Genomic DNA, 15,327 nt, shown 5'->3' on the forward strand with positions numbered 1-15,327 from the left:
ACAGGACCTCCAGTGTTCTGGCCACTGCTATACACTCTGTTTGCACTGCCTTCCTGGGAAAACAGAGAAATAGCCATTCTGTGTTCAAGTCCTGGCATTTTATGGCAAGATATTCTCTGGGGTCCTTACTCATGCCCTACTCCCACCTGCCTCCCACTCATCTCCCACCCTCCCATCCAACACTAAGACTCTGAACTAAGAGAGTGTGGGATTCAGCCTACAATTATCCTGGATCTCACTGCCCTGTGGTGAAGCGGCTACTGGACATCTTCATGCTGGGTTGAGCATGCCTTTGGTCTGTCGGCCCTCCAGGCTTACTTCACCTCTATTCAGCTCCCAACCCTCAGTATGAAACTCAAAAGTCAGATCACCAGGGCACAAGACACACAGTGACTTGATCCAATCTCTTGGGGTATCTGTCACAATGTTCATATATGGGCTAATTTCCTAGAATCTCTCAAATCCACAGACCTCTGACTACTGTCCCTTGTCAAGGCTGAGTATTTCAACACTGGGCCACATAAACACAGCCTGGGGACAGAAAAGACTGGACAGGCAATATTCCAGACCCCCTCTAAAAGCACCATTTTACTTTTCCAGAATGTGCTTCTCATGCTTACTTGGCTTAGAACTCTGACCTCAACCAAGATCTTAATCTGTCATGACTGAAGCTTCAGGATGGAGGAGACAGAGCACAAAGTGGGGGGAAAGGAGATGGAGGAATAAGAAGATTGGACTTAAATGGCTTCTCCATGATATAACAAAGAAAATACGTGGAGCCTGAAAAAAAAGTGCCCTTCAAAATAAGATCTGGGCAAAGCTGTGGGAAATGTGGGCCAAGACTGTGTCACCTCCTCCATGCTATCTCCCCTGATCTTCCCTGCCTGAACTGGATTCTCTATGCATAGCACCTATACTCTTTGAAACAAACAGTCTAACTACTAACAGTTGTTAGCTGTGCTCACTACTTTGTATTTTAGTGTACCAAGGCTATTCAACTTAATTCTCCTACTAGCCTATAATATTGTTTAGGGCAAGAACTATTTGAAGTCTTAACTCTGAATTCTAGTGTAGGACTCTGCCCCAAACATAATTAATACATTTTTAATATATGAATGAATGAAAACAGCCAACTAATAGATTTTAATAAGGAATCAACAATATCAGCACAAAACCTAAATAAATTGATGCTTAGCACCTCAGAGTGGTCCAGGGCTTCCAAGGTATGGTATGTATACAGATGATTATAAGTGGTATATGGACAAACATTTAAAAAATGTTTAGTACTTTTATATTTGTCTTAATGTGCATAAGAAGAAACATAACCAGCTATTGACCCCATTTTCACTGAGCTCATTGATTAGCCCAATGCTAAAAAAGGTACAGTTAACCTATGAACAACATGGGAGTTAAGGGTGCTGGGCCCCTGTGCAGGTAAAAATCTGCATATAACTTTTGACTTCCCCAAAACTTAACTACTAATAGCCTACTGCAGACTGGAAGCCTTTCTGATAACATACACCATAATTAATACCCGTTTTGTATGTTATGTGTATTATATACAATATTCTTACAATAAAGTAAGCCAGAGAAAAGAAAATGCTATTAATAAAACCATAAAGGAGAGAGAATACAACTACAGTACTACACTGTATTTATAAAACAAAACCCAAGTGCAAGTGCACCTGCACAGTTCAAACCCATGTTATTTGAAAGTCAATTGCATATATTTCGTGTTTGCTTTTAGTTTTGATGCTAAAGTTAGTGGGTAGAAGTTTAAAGAGAAATAGTTGACTTGCATAACCTCAAAGTATCTCTCCCAGAATATTTGTAATTACAAAGGCAGAAATACAAAAAACTTGACAATGAAGAAACCCAGCAGACATAATCTTTACCAAGTGATCAAAGTTGACATTACTATTATTAAGTCATACTGACATCATGTAATCCTGACATGATACACTGAGAAGGGCATTTCATTTCTGTAGCAATCTTCCCAAAAAATTCAGAACCTCTGTCTAATTATGAGAAAACATCAAACAAACCTGACTTGAGGTACATCCCTACTCCTCAAAAGTCTCAAAGTCATAAAAGACAAGGACAGACTGCAGAACTGTCAGAGATTGGAAGAGACTAAAAAGACACAATACATAAACATAATGTGGGGACCAGGATTAGATCCTGGAACAGAAAAACTAATGAAACCCAAATTAAGTCTACAGTTTACATTACACTACTATAAACCTCTTAGTTGATAATTGTACCATAGTTATAAACGGTTAAGGGAACTTGTGCTGTCTCTGCAACTTCTCTGTATGTTCACAATTATTTTAAAATAAAAAGCTCTAAAAAAATCAACTTAATGATCAGTAAATAAAAGTGTATATGGTACAAATCATAGGAATGGGTAAGAATAGCTCCAGTTTGAGAAGCACTAAGAGCAGTCACCCCTCATACCCTATATCCAAGAAAAGCTCCCCTGAGAATGAGAGTAGTGGCTCTAGAGGAATATTTAGTATAGGGGCGCCTTGGTGGCTCATTCAGTTGAGCATCCAACTTTGGGTCAGATCATGTTCTCATGGTTTGTGGGTTCAAGTCCCACATCAGGCTTTGTGCTGATGGCATAGCACCTGCTTTGGATTCTCTCTCTCCCTCCCTCTCTCTGCCCTTCCCTGACTCATGCTCTCTCTCCCAAAAATAAACAAACATTTAAAAAAAATATTTAGTATAATAGAGAAGTGTTCACTTTATGTTTTTTTGAGAAAAGGAACAAATTATCCCATTTAATTAAAAAGTATATATCACATTGGGGTGCCTGGGTGGCTCAGTTGGTTAAGCATCTTACTCTTGATTTTTGCTTAGGTCACAATCGCATAGTCATGATATCGACCCAAGCACCGGGCTCTGTGATGACAGTTCTCTCTCTCCCTCTCTCTGCCCCTACCCTGCTTGTTCTCTCTCTCTGTCTCAAAAATAAATAAACATTTTAAATATATATATATCACATATATAATGCATAGAAAATCCGTATTTTAAAAATAATCAATACTAAATAAAATACAGACAGGATTTATTAAACAGTAAATGGGACAAAGCTTTTAGAAAGTAACTTGGCTACATCAGTTAAAATGCTCATATCCTTTGACTCAGTATCCTTGCTTCTAGGAAGTCATCCTAAAAAAAAAAATTCTCTAGGGGCGCCTGGGTGGCCCAGTCGGTTGAGCATCCAACTTCAGCTCAGGTCATGATGTTGCCATTCCAGAGTTTGAGTCCCGCGTCAGACTCTGTGCTGACAGCTCACAGCCTGGAGCCTGTTACAGATTGTGTGTCTCCCTTTCTGTCCCTGCCCTTCCCCCACTCATGCTCTGTCTCTCTCTCTCTCAAAAATAAATAAATGTTAAAAAAAATTCTGTAGTATGAGAGGGGGAAAAACGCCTATTGCCAGTATTATTAATAATAATGAAAAGTCAGGAACAACTTCAATGTCAATCATTACAAGACTTGTAAATTTCAAGTATGTTTTGACCAAGATTCAGAGTAAAAAATACATGTATAACATAGTAATATAGTATGTGCATGTATGAGAGGGCATGTGTGTGCGTATAAAACTGAACCAAAAAGTTTTTTCAAAACAATACTTCCCTTTACCATGTATGATGCTCTCTGCTATTTTCTATCCTAATCTATTTCATTAAGAAAACAAAGCTTGTACAGCCCCCACTAAATTGATTTTCCAACCCACTAATGATGATCTGCAGTCTGTGAAACACTACACTGGACTATTGTGAAGTCATTAAAAGATGACCACAATCCACAAGCTGCTAGCAGTGACTGGCTCTAGGGAAACAGAAGAGAAGGCAGGGGCACCGCTTTTCCCTGTACCTCTTTTTGCACCTTTTGAACCTACATGTATTACTTTTCCATGTATTACATGTATCACTTATTTGAGAATTAACTTTAAGTGATGACTGTGAGGACTTTAACAGCATCAGACAATGTTAACTGTGCAAAACAAAGCTGTAACTACATTAAAATACAAAAACACATACCAGTGAAAAGGGAAATAATGCCAAAACAATAAACACAAGTTAGCAATTTTACTTTTTACTAAGTTTGAAACACTCTACATTTTACTCCCACAATTTAGCATGCATATTTACTTTCTTAAATTAAAACAATTATTGGGGACCTGAGTGGCTCAGTCCGTAAGTGTCCGACTTTGGCTCAGGTCATGATCTCATGGTTCATGGGTTTGAGTCCCATATCGGGCTCTGTGCTGACAGTTCAGAGCCTGAAGCCTGCTTCAGATTCTGTGTATCCCTTTCTCATTGCCCCACTCCCACTCATGCTCGCTTTCTCTCTCAAAAATAAATAAGCATTGGGGCGCCTGGGTGGCTCAGCCAGTTAAGCGTCCGACTTCGGCTCAGGTCATGATCTCACATTGTGGGTTCGAGCCCCACATCAGGCTCTGTGCTGACAGCTAGCTCAGAGCCTGGAGCCTGCTTCGGATTCTGTGTCTCCCTCTCTCTCTCTGACCCTCCCCTGCTCACACTGTCTCTCTCTCTCTCTCTCTCTCAGAAACAAATAAAACATTAAAAAAATTTTTTTAAATAAATAAAAATAAATAAATAAGCAGTAAAAATTTTTTTAATTAAGAATTATTATTAAAGACACATAGGAGATTTTAAAACTAATGGTAATATTTTCTTTATTAAGCTGGGTGGTAGGTATATGTATATTCACATTAATTTTTTTTAATTTTTAAGTTTATTTACTTATTTTGAGAGAGACACAGACAGTGCAAGTGGGGGAGGGCCAGAGAGAGAGGGAGACATAGAGAATCCCAAGCAGCGCAGAACCTGACATGGGGCTCAAACCCACGAAATATGAAATCATGTCCTGAGCTGAAACCAAGGGTCAGACTCAACTGACTGAGCTATCCAGGTGCCCCATGAATATTCACATTTAAACTGAACATGTAAAAAAAAGTACTTTCTACATTTTTAACTGACAGATTTCAAAAGTGGGCCCCCGTGGCAGGCCAGTCTCTCCTCACTTTTATACTCAGAAAGACACTCCAACAAACTACTAGGACAGGATTTAAACCGGTCAGTCAATTGGATACTTTCTATCTTTGTACAAAGGGTCTGACATGGAACATACCACCACTATGGCTTCCAGAGCTTTCCATTCAGAATCTAGTAAATGGACTAACTTCAGCATCCCAGTCACTCTTTTCTGAGTTATTTTGCTTTCCCTCCTTCCCCCACCAAGCCATTTTTCATCTCTTCATATTTGTAATCACATAGAAGTTTTTCTGAGCAAAGAGATCATTTCTTATTAGGCTTTGAATTTCTAACAGACCATATAATTTTCTTTACACATAGGAAGTACTCAATAAGTATTTATTAAATGAGCAATATCACAGGCAAAACTCTAGAACAAAGAAAAATGAAAAGTGGAAAGGACTTAGAAAAGGAAGTACCAAACACTAAAGATTAAGCACAAATCATACTAAAACAGTTTATTACTTTCATTGAATAAAGTTAATATAAAATTATTGTAGAGAAAAAAGGAGACATTACATGTAAAACACACAGTGATAGATATCAAGTGGTCTATAAATAATAATTTGGTTTTAAAAATAATATGCATACATATTTCCATGATATATATTTGTATATAATATATATGATATGTCGTAAAAATAAATACATACATATGCACACACATATATCAAAAAATGCCAGAAGCACAATTTATCTGGACTTCAGAAAAACCTCCCTTGATCTTAAGGATACAACAGAAATATACTGATAGCTGGATGGTCTGATAAGTAAGGACAGCTGGGGCCGAACGGTGCTGCAAAACAGATCAACTAAGAAGCACTCTGGAACTCCCAGAAGTTTGGCCACTTCCCATCTGTTCTAGATCCTATCGCTGTCACCCTTTTTATCAATGACTTGGGGAAGACATGCTTATCTGAAATGCCTATGACAAACTAAATGGGAGGGATAATTTATATACTAGAGAATCAGAAGAAAGGTCTCAACAAACTGGAACCATAAGTTAAACATAACAAAATGAAATTTTAAAAGGACAAAAGATATTTATTTTATACCTAAGTTTAGAAAAAAAAAAACTGCATAACAACAGGATGAAGATGGTATAAGGGAAGATTTGAGAAATGGTTCAATAGGAGTCAACTGATGAATCCATGTGATTTTCAGGTTCACTGATTTAAATACAGAGCCCAGATCAAATGAGGTCCACATCTTACTCTGCTCCATTGCCGTTAGAACAATCATGCATCCAGGAGACACACATCATATGTTCAGACTCAGGGTAAATGGAGTCTTAATAATATCTCAGGCAAGTATACTGAAAGAAGAAAAGAAAATCAAATCTATGGACCCCCTTAAACTGAGAAGTAACATAACATATCTGGTTCATGAGGCTCTTAAGTCCTCTTGGAGAACAGGAAGATACCACTTTTATCCCTATGGAGTCATCTCCTGGGGACTAGCGGCTAGACGAGATAAAGAAAGCTCACATAAAGAAGGGCCAGCGGAGTCCTGCCGGATCTGCTCTTTGTCATTCTTGCTACTCACACTGGAACCTCCCATTTGGGGCTCTGACCAACCAAGCTTTAGTAAGGACACAGAGAAGCTCAAGAATCTCAACAATTCTTAACCATCAGCTCCCCAAACCATGGTTCCTCATGATCAGAATTACAAACTGATATTTTTAACTAGCAGAGTGAATTCTTGTGGATCTGTAGCTTTCTATACTAAGCTGTCATCTGATAGCTATGGGGGGGGGGGGGAGTAAGGACTCAGTTTTGACTATTGTGACTGAAACATTAGACAGTAGGAATGCAGCATTTCAGCTCCATCAGGCATTGCTGGGATATATACATGGCAGGTTATCTCCCAAAATGGAAAACTATGATACTTCTTCTAAATACTTAGGAAGAATCAGCAAGAGAGAAGAGCAGCAGCCCTTCAAAACCCAGCTCTTATCCTAGAAATATGGAAGGCAGCCCTGGTCTACAGATGAGTGTCACACTAAATAAACTTCAACATCCTATAGTACAAGGTGTCATTTTTCCAAAGAGTAAGAACCTAGAAGTTTCTAGAAGGATCAGCTCCTTCCTTAACAATACATGCACTAGGTGTATCCCATTTTTATGTAAAATAGAGCTAGCTGGCTTTTGTATACAAAGAGGTGCTTTCAAGTGTTCCTCACTTAGGGGTGCCTGGGTGGCTCAGTCAGCTAAGTATCCAACTCGTGATTTTGGCTCAGGTCATGATCTCACGGTCGTGAGATCGAGCCCCATCTGAGCTGACAGAGAGGAGTCCGCTTGGAGTTCTCTCTTCCCCTCTCGTTCTCTCTCTCAAAACAAAATAAATAAATTTTAAAAAATAATATTCTTCCATTTAGAGGTCAAAATAGAAGAATCTATGCAATAGGGGAAAAAATTAAGCCCCAGGTTGCAAGAAAGGGAAGATAGGTGAGATGATACGGGGGAAAACAGAGGAAAGTAAAGGGAGAGGAGAAAGCAGTTTAAGATCCTGAAGGACAGAAACAGGAGGAGCCTTGTTTGGAAGTCTGAGAATAGCATACTTGGGGGAATTCCTGACCATTGCTCCCAAGGATGTCAAGGAACATATCTGAGTACAATTTAGCCTCTTGAAGGAATGAAAGAATTCAGAAAGCCTATTATTCCCTCAGTGTCAGGATTCTTATGCTGGGTTAACACAATTGCCCAAAGCCCATGTAACCGGTTGGCTAACACTGCTAAATGACTGGGAGGAGGGGGGTAGAGTACAAAAAAAAAGGGTCAAGGACCACTGTCCCCAGCACAGCAGATGCCAGCAGAAGGCTTCTTTCTCATGAGCTGTAGGACTCCAAAGGCTATATCTCAGAGACACTGGCTCTCTTCAAACCTGAGCAAGCACAGGAAGTCAACCATTTGAGAGTCTTCAAGGTGATGAAAGACTGCAGCCACTATGTCAATGCAGATAACATCTGTGATCAGTCATGCGTGAGACACACCTCTTCCAAGGAAAAGGCCTTATAGGCGCTGAAGAGAGGCAAGTCTACTTGGGAAAAGCTCTCCAAGAAGATGAGGCTTGACTCTGTCCTCCCAAGAGAGTTACCACTGCTTATTAAATTTTTGTTCCTTTTCACATTCAGACTCTGTCCAAACACGGCCAGCAGAAGCACAGCCAGCAGCCAATCACTGAGGAGAGGGCTACAAGTGTGTGACAGGCAAACAGAAAGGCTCTACTTGGGATCTGGACGTTTGCAAAATGCTTCTGAGGACACCCTCATCTTTACTTTTCTTTTTTCAACTGTGACCTCTCTCTCTGCTTGCTCTCCTGCTGTATGGGCAACGGGAATGGATATCAGGAGGGATGATCAGGAGCTATTTTAACAGAAAACAAGAACTTGAAGGATGAAGGATGACTGCCTATGGAGGTAAGGAAGAACCCGGAATGACTCCCAGATTCTGGCTCTGATCGCTGGGTGCCAGTCACCGCATCAGGGGATACAAACAAAGCCGGATATTCCAAGGCGCTTTGCTGTAGTCCTGTCTGAGTTCAAACCAGCACAGGAAGTCACTCCAACACAGGAAGTTGTTTAGACAATAAGATAGAAACAAGAGTGTAAACGACATAGATGGAGGATGGAGGATGAGACTAGAAAAACAGTGAAGGAGAAAGAATAAAAGAGGAAAGGAAGGAGAGAGCGAGGGGAGTAAAGTGTGTATGTCTGTGTGTGTGTGTGTGTGTGTGTGTGTGTGTGTCTTGTGTTGCAAGAGGAGGTGGGGAAAGGTGGATAATATAAAAAGAGCTATAAATGTAACTGCAAATATTGAGTTCTTGGCTGCTGACTATCTCTGGCTATAGTCCACTAACAGCAGAGTTGTGTCCTCCTCAGTGGTTAGGTTCTGTGGTCAGCACATAAGGTGAAAATCATATGGAGCAAATTAACTCGAAATTCCCTTAGAAAAGACCACACGGGAAACCAGCCAGTCTCCCAGGAAACCCAATTCAGTACCTTTCATATAAGTTTTTGGTGCAGTCTTAAGAATCTCAGAACTACAAGGACCCAAGGAATCCACCTTCCTTGTCTAGTAATTCTCCAAACAGAACAAACAAACACCTCCCCCCAAAAAACAAAAAAATTCTTAGTAAGTAAAATCACTGAGCTGGTCTGAAGGCATCTGATAAAGCTTCATTTTGATCAGAAATTAGCAATCACCTAATGTCACCCCACTAGAGAGGACTTTTCCATGATCCCACACTCCTTCCTCCATGTATTCTTCTCTTAAAATTCCCTTAGGAGCCAGCAGGCCTAGACTGGAGGTCCAGGTCTACCGCTAAACAGCTGTGTGAGTTCTCCTTTCTAATCCCCATCTGGAAAATGAAGCCAGACTAGATGAACTATAAAGAGCCCAGACAACTCTGAGCTAATTACTGAATCAAAAAGTGCTTTGAAAAGTGCAAAGTGTTTCATAAACACAAGCTATCAGTAATGGTCCACTCTGATAGGGCAGACATTTTGACATCTTCTGTCTTTCCCTCAACTTCATCCTTAACATCCCATGTTTGGGTCCAACTTGCTCTGCTTCTAAATATTCTCTTGGATTTAACCCCTTCTTCTCTATTCCTGTTGCTGATGTCCCATACTCTTTAGAAGGTCTCCTTACTGCCAATCTCTCTCCTCTCCAAAATTACCCTACTTCTTTCGACAAGAGTGATTTCTACAAATTCTCACCTTCACTGCTTCACTTCCCATCTCCTATGCACCAAAGCAGAAGTTCCAGGGATCAAATTGCCAGCTCTGCTCCACTAGACCTACCACTCCCAAGGCAGATCAGCAGTTACCCTGACCATGCCACATTCTATGTTCTTTCTCTTCTCCACATGCACAACACTTCCTACCTCTCCTTTGCTTCTATAAAGTCCATCTAACTCTCAAAGATCTGCCTCCTCCAAGAAAGCTTTTAAGACACAACTTTCTCATTTCTGAACTATAAATATATTCAGTTAGAAACTAAACACAGTTAAGACCTTTGATATCCTCTGTTTAACAAACTTTGTCTCTCCTAGAGATTATAGGTTCCCTCAGGCAACAAACAAGCATTATACAAGATTTGCATCAAAATGCTGGTTAGGCTGAAAAATTCAGAAGTACTTGACACTGCCTGATGGCTGAAAAGCAAGATCTTGGTTTTCTCTCCTACCCTGGACCACTCACGGGAAATGTTGGAGGTAGAGGAGGGGAAAGGGAAGGGGTAGAATCAATACCCTCCCAACTCCTGAAGTACCTTCCCCATCTTTTCCTTCCAGCTTTCACCCACTCTGTTTGGGGTGGAAAGGCCCTCTTTATCATCACAGGTTCAAATTAACCTCTTCTCTAAGAATGAGCCTGAGCACACCAGGGGAGCATGCACAGTTAAATTCAGCTCCATTCTTTTTTTTTTTTTTTTTTTTAAATATTTTTATTTATTTCTAGGAGAGAGAGAGAGAGAGAGACAGCGTGAGCAGGGGAGGGTCAGAGAGAGAGGGTGTCACAGACTGAAACAGGCTCCAGGCTCTGAGCTGGCAGTCAGCACAGAGCCCGACGCGGGGCTCGAACCCACGAACCGCGAGATCATGACCCAAGCGAAAGTCGGACGCCCAACCGACTAAGCCACCCAGGCGCCCCGAATTCAGCTCCATTCTTAATGTCCTGATCAGTCTGTGTGATGATGGCAGCTGCTCACAATCCCTGACAGTGATGGAAAGGTAAAGGGAAGAGAGACACAGAGGGATGAAGAGCCAAGACTGGTAATAATTCTGTAACACACATTTCAGACTTGGGTCCTGGAGGTACATTTGCGTCAAAACAATTTTTTTAACGTTTATTCATTTTTGAGAGACAGAAAGACAGAGTGCAAGGGGGGAGTGGCAAAGAGAGAAGAAGACACAGAATCCGAAGCAAGCTCCAGGTTCCGAGCTGTCAGCACAGAGCCTGACACGGGGCTCAAACTCACGGACTGCAAGATCATGACCTGAGCTGAAGTCGGATGCTTAACTGACTGAGCCACTCGGGTACCCCTCAGGTAGGTCTGCTTCAGATGAAGCCCCGTCAGTTCTCCAACCTCAAAGAGGCAGGGCATCCATGAGAAGGTTTTGTGACCTACCAGGGTACAGGCACCTCTACAAGCTGTGCCGGCCAGGACTGGCAGCTACAAAGATGCTTCTTCTCATCCTTAGGGAGCCAGCATACTGAGAGGTGGGGACTCTGGCTGGCCAACCTACTTTCTCAGACCCAGGGCCTCTGCCCCAGAACACTCTAGGCCAGGACCCCTGACAGACCAGAATTACATAGGTATAATACGGACGCAGAGTGGAGGGGGCTATCGCAGAAGCAGCTCTATTCACAGAGGAAGGCATTCATGGCCACCTACTCAAGGTATTCAACAATGCTAGCACAACGGAGCATGCCCACCTCCCCACTCCCATGGGCCTCCAGCTACTCTAAAACACAGCTCTGCAAAAATTCACAACTTCCATGTTCTCCACAGCCAGCTTCCTCCATTCCCTCTCCAGATTTACTACCCTTTCCTGTTCATTAGAAGTGTTCACGCCCACCCTCCACTTCTACCCATCACACACACACACACACACACACACACACACACACACACACTATACACACACAGTCCCTTGGGTGGTATTTGGGCTAGTAGCCTCTCTCTTTCAGGCTTATCTTCTGCCCAGCATATTCATTCTTCTTAATGCTCTCGTGGGCCCTTCCTACTTTACAGGAGCTGATGATGGTGCCCTCCATTAAGATTTTAAACCAGGTAAAGGTGGCACTTGCCTTTAAGGATGAGCAGATGCCACCATAAACCATTCACAGTGTCAACATACCCAGCCTGGGAAGACACTCAGCTATATGGGGACCAAAAAATAGATTCTCTCACCTGCCTCTAACCTCCTTCCTCACAAAAGGCATGTCCAGTGCCAAAGCAAGATCACAGGAAACTGAGCACCAGGCTTCCTCGCCCCTCCCTTACAGAGTGGCAAGGAGACAGGGAAGCAAGTTGGAGAAAATTTTAAGAATCAGTGACATACCACATCCCATGAAAAGCAAGCTCCTGCTTTCAGGATGGCAAGAAGGGGCAATTCTACCTTCACACTCCTGGCCATCTCCAGAGACTGGCCTCAGTGGAACTGCCTTAACACTCTGCATCACAGAGGCCTGAAGCAACCGCACCCCAGAGAGCCCCAGAGGCAGAGAGCTGGGCAGAAAGGAATGTAGACAGCTTCCCAGAAGTGCCCAGCTAAGAAGGAAACCAAGAGCTTACCACAGCTTCCTGGGCCCAGAAGGGGAGGAACCAGGCTCTCAGAAGACGGACTCTGGCAGCTCAGAGACTTTGAAGGTCCTCCTATCTGAAAGCCCAAAAGAAGAGAAAAAAAGTACAGCAGTGGAAACACGCCCAGATAGAACACGCCTGGGCTGGCCCCAGACGGCTTCAAGTAAGCAGTGGGTACACTTGAATGTGAGCAAGAGTCCTAGAAACAAACCCTAAGCACTGACAGCCCCAAAGAAACCCAAGGCAGGCCTGGGGTGGGGAATGCCTGAACCTCTGAGCTGAACCTCAGCTTTTGCCGATGGCTTTATCACCCGCTTTCCATGCAGTGGCTTCATTTTTTTCCCAGGTTCCTAGGGGAGGAGGGTAGAACTAGACCGGGTACCCAACATCTAACAGAAAAGTAAAGCTGGTAAGCAGATGGGTTTCACAGGCTCCAATGCCTCCCAGCTCTATTCTTTATTCTCTCTGTCATGCTTCAGAGGTCATAAAACTTTCCATACCTACTGGGGGTTGCAGGCTTCCCAAGAAGCCCCACCACAGTTCCCAGAAGCCCATACAAGAGGCAAGGCTAAGCAAAGAGGAAGATCTTCCCTGTAGAAGCGCTCTCTCCAGTTGTCACAGATTACGGCTTTGTGAGGTTCTGTTCCAGGAGAAGCCAGGAGGAGGAGCAGAACACAGGAAATTAGAAATGGCTTCCTGCTATATACTAAGTGTCATCACATTAAGAATATCAAAAGAGAATAATCAGATAATTTTAACAAAAAACTAGTTAAATCATAAAATGCTTTCCCATCCAAGAAAAGGACAATTCCTAATATAGATTCTAAAAGCTACAGATAATGCTTCTCCATCTCATATTCAACTCAACTACACAGATGCCCAGAGACATACATGTATTTTCGTTCCTCAAAGCTCTGTTCCCACAGCCAAAGCTGCAAGACAATTTCAGGTCCCTGTGGGGACAAGAAGGGGTAAGAATTAGACAAAGGCTTTTCCCAAGTGAAGGCTTTGGTTGCCAGCAGGGCTGGGGGTGGTATTAGACACCCCCGCGTGCAGTAAGGCAGCTGAGCACCTGGAATCTCCCCTTCCTCCACAGCACCAGGAAATCAGCTGATGTCATCTCTCTGGTAGCCACATGTCTGCCTCCCAACCCCTGGGATTTTGCCCATGCTCACCTCAAAATTGCACAATAAGCGTCTGTAGCTGGTTAGTTCAGTTACTTACAGCTTGGTTCCGATGAGGCAAAGGTGAAAGGTCTGCTACTTAGAAGAACCATTAGTCTCACCCTGCCCCAAGGTTACAGATTTTATTCTCCAACCACAATCAGAGTGCATACTGCACCACTCCTGGGCACCAGAGAAAGACGGACAAAGAAAGAGGAAATCAGCTATGGACTAACTTCTCTGGAACTAAATGACACACACTGTCCCCAGGCAAAAACACATGGATGAGCTTTCCCACTCTAATAGGAAATTCCCAGTCACTTGGAAGCTAGTGAAGCTTGGAATTTTATTCAAAAATTATTTTCCTGAAGGGCTCACTGCAATGAAGATGCTGCAGTTTATACACACAGCACAGGGACATCTTCAGTTTTCATAAATTGGCAACAGATTTCTCCCACTGGAAATGTACCCAGCTTCAAACTAGAAGCTTTCCATTCAAGGCCTGATACAGCATCACAGCATTATTTCTCACTCAAAAATAGGAGGGGATATGGGGCGCCTGGGTGGCTTAGTCGGTTAAGTGTCTGACTTTCGCTTAGGTCATGATCTCGCGGTTCGTGGGTTCGAGCCCCGCGTCGGGCTCTGTGCTGACTGCCAGCTCAGAGCCTGGAGCCTGTTTCAGAGTCTGTGACTCCCTCTCTCTCTGACCCTCCCCTGCTCACGCTGTCTCTCTCTCTCTCCTAGAAATAAATAAATAAAAAACATTTAAAAAAAATAGGAGGGGATAATTCAATTAACTCCACTAAACATGTTTAAAGAATGTGGTCCTGTAATAATTAGATCATGATTTTCAAAGTGGGGGTACTTCTTCAGTCTTGAAGCTAAAGTATTTCCTGAAGTGACACACAGTGAGGGGGCTGGGGAAGAGCTTAGGCAAAGGCAGGCATGGCACACTCCAGCATCTTTAGATTCCTCCTAGAGACTCAGACAAAAGGCAGGCGTAGGACCACACTCTCCTCATCTAGCATGCCCTTGGCAGCGCCTCACTTCCTCTCCAGATGACAGGAATACATAGAGTCAGCCCCTTCCAAGGCACCAGCACCAGCAGGGGCAGAGGCTGAAGACTAGGCTTTCACTCCTTTATCAGTCACTTTTATAAGCTGAAGACATTTTCCCAAAGAAACAATATTAGACATGGTAGTTGAATACCCAGATAAGCTCATTACCAAATAACGTGGCCAAAATACTGTTTACATCAAATAAATATACAAAAATACCTGTGTAAATACTAGGAGTAAGACAAAACATAAGAAAAATAAAATTAGATAATTTTTATATATCCAAAATTGTGGCCCTGGAAGGACAGATTAATTATTTGATGGGTATTTTTAGGGATTTCAAAAGGTATATACAAGGACAAGATGTGTAGTCCTAGCTTTTCCACACCATCTAATTTCATTCCCAAATGTCCGAGTTTCCTTCTCAAAGTGTTCTTCTGGATGTCCTGCTTCTCAGCTATGATTAGGGCTAGCTTTCACTCTATACTCAAAGAGGCAAGGGGGCAAGGAGGGTACTTCCTGAGATAACTAAGCAAAATAAGTAGGAGAGAAAAAGGATGGAAGAAGAGGGTTAAAGAGGTTGCAAGTAGGGTTTTAAAAACACAGTGTTTTGACAGTATGAGCTATGATTGATGAGAGATAGAAGCCAGAGGGCTCATGAGGATTAAGGACTAGAGTGGCAAGGAGGACACATCAGCACCTCAGGCATCACCTGAAAACTACCAGGTGT

General features: G+C 42.5%; 1 protein-coding gene across 3 annotated transcripts in view; it reads right to left on the minus strand.

Annotated features, from left to right (window-relative positions):
- DENND2B (DENN domain containing 2B) overlaps nucleotides 1-15,327 on the minus strand; it is a 157,540-nt gene that overhangs the window by 115,769 nt on the left and 26,444 nt on the right. The window contains exon 1 of one of the 3 annotated variants that reach the window (XM_039244631.1): nucleotides 12,368-12,424. The exons of the other annotated variants lie outside the window; for them this stretch is intronic. The gene's annotated coding sequence lies outside the window, so the exon portion shown is untranslated. Of the gene's footprint in view, nucleotides 1-12,367; nucleotides 12,425-15,327 lie in introns of those variants that run through there. 3 annotated transcript variants of the gene reach the window in all.

This window comes from Hyaena hyaena, unplaced genomic scaffold (assembly GCF_003009895.1).
Source record: "Hyaena hyaena isolate Hyena2069 unplaced genomic scaffold, ASM300989v1 scaffold_245, whole genome shotgun sequence".
Taxonomy (NCBI): domain Eukaryota; kingdom Metazoa; phylum Chordata; class Mammalia; order Carnivora; family Hyaenidae; genus Hyaena; species Hyaena hyaena.